Genomic DNA, 6,531 nt, shown 5'->3' with positions numbered 1-6,531 from the left:
TCCCTTAACCCTAAAATTATTCTCGGTCCCATCTACTGTAAGCATAGTTTAACAAAAACATTAGATTGTGAATCTAATAATAAAAGCTCAAACCTTTTTGCTTACCGAAAAAGTACTGCAAGAACTGCTAACTCATGCTCCCATGTATAAGAACATGGCTTTTTCAACTTTTATAGGATAGAAGTAATCCATTGGTCTTAGGAACCAAAAAATTGGTGCAACTCCAAATAAAAGTAATAAATATATTTACTTCATGCATAATCACAGCTCTAGTCATTCTTACTTTGCCCATCATTATAACCTCTACTAAACTCTACAAAAATAAGCTATACCCATACTATGTAAAAACCGCTACTTCTTACGCATTCATAATTAGCATAATTCCCACAATAATATTCATCTACTCAGGACAGGAAACAATTGTTTCAAACTGACATTGAATAACAATCCAGACCATAAAACTATCCATGAGTTTTAAATTAGACTACTTCTCAATAATCTTTGTGCCCGTAGCCCTTTTTGTCACGTGGTCTATTATAGAGTTTTCTATATGATATATACACTCCGATCCTTATATTAACCGATTTTTCAAGTATCTTCTCTTATTTCTTATTACTATAATAGTCTTAGTCACCGCAAACAACATATTCCAACTATTCATTGGCTGAGAAGGAGTTGGCATTATATCATTTTTACTTATTGGATGATGATACGGCCGAACCGATGCAAATACAGCTGCCCTACAAGCTATCCTCTATAACCGTATTGGAGATGTAGGCTTCATTATAACCATAGCATGGTTTCTATTGAACTTAAACACATGAGACCTTCAACAAATCTTTATTACAACAAACGATAATTTTAATTTGCCGCTACTTGGCTTACTATTAGCAGCTACCGGTAAATCTGCTCAATTCGGCTTACATCCCTGACTCCCCTCAGCCATAGAAGGCCCCACTCCTGTATCAGCCCTACTTCACTCAAGCACAATAGTTGTAGCAGGAGTATTTCTTCTTATCCGCTTTCATCCACTAATAGAGCATAATCAAACTATTCAAACCCTCACTTTATGCTTAGGGGCTATTACTACACTATTTACTGCAATCTGCGCTCTTACACAGAACGATATCAAAAAAATTGTAGCGTTCTCTACCTCAAGCCAACTAGGCCTAATAATAGTAACAATTGGCATTAACCAGCCTTACCTAGCCTTCTTACACATCTGCACTCACGCATTTTTTAAAGCTATGTTATTCATATGTTCAGGGTCAATTATCCACAGCCTAAACGATGAACAAGACATTCGAAAGATAGGTGGCCTATTTAAAGTCCTTCCCTTCACCACAACTTCCCTGATTGTCGGAAGCCTCGCATTAACAGGCATACCTTTCCTTACAGGATTCTACTCCAAAGACCTGATCATCGAGTCCGCTAACACGTCGAATACCAACGCCTGAGCCCTCTTAATTACACTCGTTGCCACATCCCTAACCGCTGCCTACAGCACCCGAATTATATTCTTCGCTCTACTAGGCCAGCCCCGCTTCTCCCCTATAATCCTTATCAACGAGAATAATCCTCTCCTAATTAACTCTATTAAACGACTCCTTATCGGAAGTGTATTTGCAGGATACATTATCTCCCACAGCATCACACCCACCACCATCCCACAGATAACTATGCCTCATTATCTAAAAATGATAGCCCTTGCAGTAACTATCTTGGGTTTCATCCTGGCACTAGAACTAAACCTTACCATACAAGGACTCAAATTTAACTATCCATCTAATTACTTTAAATTTTCCACCCTCCTTGGCTATTATCCAACCATTATGCACCGCCTCACACCTAAAACAAGTTTAACCATCAGCCAGAAATCAGCATCTATACTTCTGGACTCCATCTGACTAGAAAACATCCTACCCAAATCAATCTCGTATTTCCAAATAAAATCTTCTACCCTTATTTCAAATCAAAAGGGTCTCATCAAGCTCTATTTCCTATCGTTCATACTAACTATAATTCTCAGCCTACTAATCCTTAATTACCACGGGTAACTTCCATGATAACCAACACACCAGTTAACAGCGACCAACCTGTAACAATCACCAACCAGGTTCCATAACTATATAAAGCCGCAATACCCATAGCCTCTTCACTAAAAAACCCAGAGTCCCCCGTATCATAAATTACCCAATCCCCTATTCCATTAAACTTTAATACTACCTCCACCTCATCATCCTTCAAAATATAGCAAGCAGTCAACAACTCAGACAATAGACCAGTAATAAAAGCCGCTAGAACAGCCTTATTTGAAACTCACACCTCAGGGTATTGCTCAGTAGCCATAGCAGTTGTATAACCAAATACTACTAATATACCCCCCAAATAAATTAAAAACACTATCAGCCCTAAAAAAGAACCCCCAAAATTCAGAACAATCGCACAACCAATCCCACCGCTAATAATTAGCACAAGCCCACCATAAATAGGAGATGGTTTAGTGGCAAAACCCACAAAACTCATCACAAAAACGATACTTAAAATAAATACAATGTATGTTATCATTATTCCTACATGGAATTTAACCATGACTAATGACATGAAAAATCATCGTTGTATTTCAACTATAAGAACATTAATGACCAACATTCGAAAAACCCACCCACTAGCCAAAATTGTCAACAATTCATTCATTGACCTCCCAGCGCCATCTAACATCTCTGCTTGATGGAATTTCGGGTCCTTATTAGGAGTATGCTTGATTCTACAGATTCTAACAGGTTTATTTCTAGCTATACACTACACATCGGACACGGCCACAGCTTTTTCATCGGTCACCCACATCTGTCGAGACGTTAACTACGGCTGAATTATCCGCTATATACATGCAAATGGCGCTTCCATATTCTTCATCTGCCTATTCATACATGTGGGACGAGGCCTATACTATGGATCCTATGTATTCATAGAAACATGAAACATTGGAATTGTACTACTATTCGCAACCATAGCCACAGCATTCATAGGCTATGTACTGCCGTGAGGACAAATATCATTTTGAGGGGCAACTGTAATCACTAACCTTCTCTCCGCCATCCCCTATATCGGAACCAACTTAGTAGAGTGAATCTGAGGTGGCTTCTCAGTAGACAAAGCAACCTTAACACGATTCTTTGCATTTCATTTTATCTTTCCATTCATCATCGCAGCTCTAGCAATAGTACACCTCCTATTTCTACACGAAACCGGATCCAACAACCCCTCAGGAATCACATCAGACTCAGACAAAATTCCGTTTCACCCCTACTACACAATTAAAGATATCCTAGGAATCCTACTCCTGCTCCTAGTCTTAATATCACTAGTTTTATTTTCACCAGACCTATTAGGAGATCCAGACAACTACACCCCTGCAAACCCCCTAAACACCCCTCCACATATCAAACCTGAATGATACTTCCTATTCGCCTATGCCATCCTACGATCTATCCCTAATAAATTAGGAGGTGTACTCGCCCTAGTATTCTCCATCCTAATTTTAGCATTCATTCCATTCCTCCACACATCTAAGCAACGCAGTATAATATTCCGACCCCTCAGCCAATGCCTATTCTGACTTTTAGTCGCCGATCTTCTCACTTTAACTTGGATTGGAGGACAGCCAGTTGAACACCCTTTCATCATTATCGGACAGGTCGCCTCAATTCTATATTTCACCATCCTATTGATTCTAATGCCAACAATTAGCGTTATCGAAAATAATCTTCTAAAATGAAGAGTCTTTGTAGTATAATCATTACCTTGGTCTTGTAAACCAAAAATGGAGAGTAGTCGCCCTCCCTAAGACTCAAGGAAGAAGCTCTTGCTCCACCATCAGCACCCAAAGCTGAAATTCTTCTTAAACTATTCCCTGACACCCCCTACATTCATATATTGGACCACCTCTACTGTGCTATGTCAGTATCTCCAAAAAATCCTTCTTTCCCTCCCCTATGTACGTCGTGCATTAATGGCTTGCCCCATGCATATAAGCATGTACATGATATTATATCTTTACATAGGACATGTCTAGTCCAATTCCACAACCCATTGATCCTCAACAGTAACTAGATGCATATCACTTAGTCCAATAAGGGCTTAATCACCATGCCTCGAGAAACCATCAATCCTTGCCTGTAATGTCACTCTTCTCGCTCCGGGCCCATGCTAATGTGGGGGTTACTATCATGAAACTATACCTGGCATCTGGTTCTTACCTCAGGGCCATGACTCTATTTATTCCAATCCTACTAATTCTCGCAAATGGGACATCTCGATGGACTAGTGACTAATCAGCCCATGATCACACATAACTGTGGTGTCATGCATTTGGTATCTTTTATTTTTAGGGGGGGAATCTGCTATCACTCATCTATGACCGCAACGGCACTAACTCTAACTTATCTTCTGCTCTCAGGGAATATGCCCGTCGCGGCCCTAATGCAGTCAAATAACTTGTAGCTGGACTTATTCATTATCATTTATCAACTCACGCATAAAATCAAGGTGCTATTCAGTCAATGGTTTCAGGACATATAATTCTAGGACACACGTGTGTACACGTACGTACACGTGTGTACACGTACGTACACGTGTGTACACGTACGTACACGTGTGTACACGTACGTACACGTGTGTACACGTACGTACACGTGTGTACACGTACGTACACGTGTGTACACGTACGTACACGTGTGTACACGTACGTACACGTGTGTACACGTACGTACACGTGTGTACACGTACGTACACGTGTGTACACGTACGTACACGTGTGTACACGTACGTACACGTACGTACACGTACGTACACGTGTGTACACGTACGTACACGTGTGTACACGTACGTACACGTGTGTACACGTACGTACACGCGCAAGACATTAAGTTAACTTATACAAACCCCCCTTACCCCCCATAAACTCATGTCATCTATTATACACTTATTTATGTCCTGCCAAACCCCAAAAACAGGACTAAGTGCATACAATACTCACAAGCTTTATTTAAATTGTATACAAATGTATTGCTACTCTAGTTAACTTAACACAACAGTCTTACACGCATTCGATCTCGTGGTCTATCTATAGATAGCATCCCCTTTTTTTTTCCTCTCATATTTACTATGTATTTTATTTATTATACACACTACAATTTCAGTATAAGTTAATGTAGCTTAATTAATAAAGCAAGGCACTGAAAATGCCAAGATGAGTCGCACGACTCCATAAACACAAAGGTTTGGTCCTAGCCTTCCTATTAGTTCTTAGTAGACTTACACATGCAAGTCTCCACGCCCCAGTGAGAATGCCCTTAAAATCAGCAGTGATCTAAAGGAGCAGGTATCAAGCACACTCTTAAGTAGCTCATAACACCTTGCTAAGCCACACCCCCACGGGATACAGCAGTGATAAAAATTAAGCCATAAACGAAAGTTTGACTAAGCCATACTAAAAAGGGTTGGTAAATTTCGTGCCAGCCACCGCGGTCATACGATTAACCCAAACTAATAGGCCCACGGCGTAAAGCGTGTTTAAGATACCTTTGCACTAAAGTTAAAACTTAACTAAGCCGTAAAAAGCTACAGTTACCATAAAATAGACCACGAAAGTGACTTTATAATAATCTGACTACACGATAGCTAAGACCCAAACTGGGATTAGATACCCCACTATGCTTAGCCCTAAACATAGATAATTTTACAACAAAATAATTCGCCAGAGGACTACTAGCAATAGCTTAAAACTCAAAGGACTTGGCGGTGCTTTATATCCCTCTAGAGGAGCCTGTTCTATAATCGATAAACCCCGATAAACCTCACCACCCTTTGCTAATTCAGTCTATATACCGCCATCTTCAGCAAACCCTCAAAAGGTAGAATAGTAAGCACAATCATTTTACATAAAAAAGTTAGGTCAAGGTGTAACTTATGGGGTGGGAAGAAATGGGCTACATTTTCTACCCAAGAACATTCCACGAACGTTTTTATGAAATTAAAAACTGAAGGAGGATTTAGTAGTAAATTAAGAATAGAGAGCTTAATTGAATAGGGCCATGAAGCACGCACACACCGCCCGTCACCCTCCTCAAGTAATAAGACACAACCATAACCATATTAACTTAACTAAGACACAAGAGGAGACAAGTCGTAACAAGGTAAGCATACCGGAAGGTGTGCTTGGATTAATCAAAGTGTAGCTTAACTAAAGCGTCTGGCCTACACCCAGAAGATTTCATTACTTATGACCACTTTGAACAAAAGCTAGCCCAACTAACCCCAAACTTAAGTATCACAGACATATAAAGTAAAACATTTAGTTAAATAATAAAAGTATAGGAGATAGAAATTTTAATTGGAGCGATAGAGATAGTACCGTAAGGGAATGATGAAAGACATCTTAACAGTATTAAACAGCAAAGATTACCCCTTTTACCTTTTGCATAATGAACTAGCCAGAAACGACTTAACAAAGAGAACTTAAGCTAAGCT

General features: G+C 39.7%; 1 pseudogene; it reads left to right on the top strand.

The window, feature by feature from the left end:
• The first annotated feature begins 5,275 nt into the window (after positions 1–5,275).
• LOC144310029 (18S ribosomal RNA) lies at positions 5,276–6,230 on the top strand (annotated as a pseudogene).
• Positions 6,231–6,531: the final 301 nt, after the last annotated feature.

Source organism: Canis aureus, unplaced genomic scaffold, assembly GCF_053574225.1.
Source record: "Canis aureus isolate CA01 unplaced genomic scaffold, VMU_Caureus_v.1.0 ptg000348l_RagTag, whole genome shotgun sequence".
In the NCBI taxonomy this organism is placed as follows: Eukaryota; Metazoa; Chordata; class Mammalia; order Carnivora; family Canidae; genus Canis; species Canis aureus.
The sequence above is the reverse complement of the archived record's forward strand: the minus strand, read 5'-3'. Positions and strand labels throughout refer to the sequence as shown.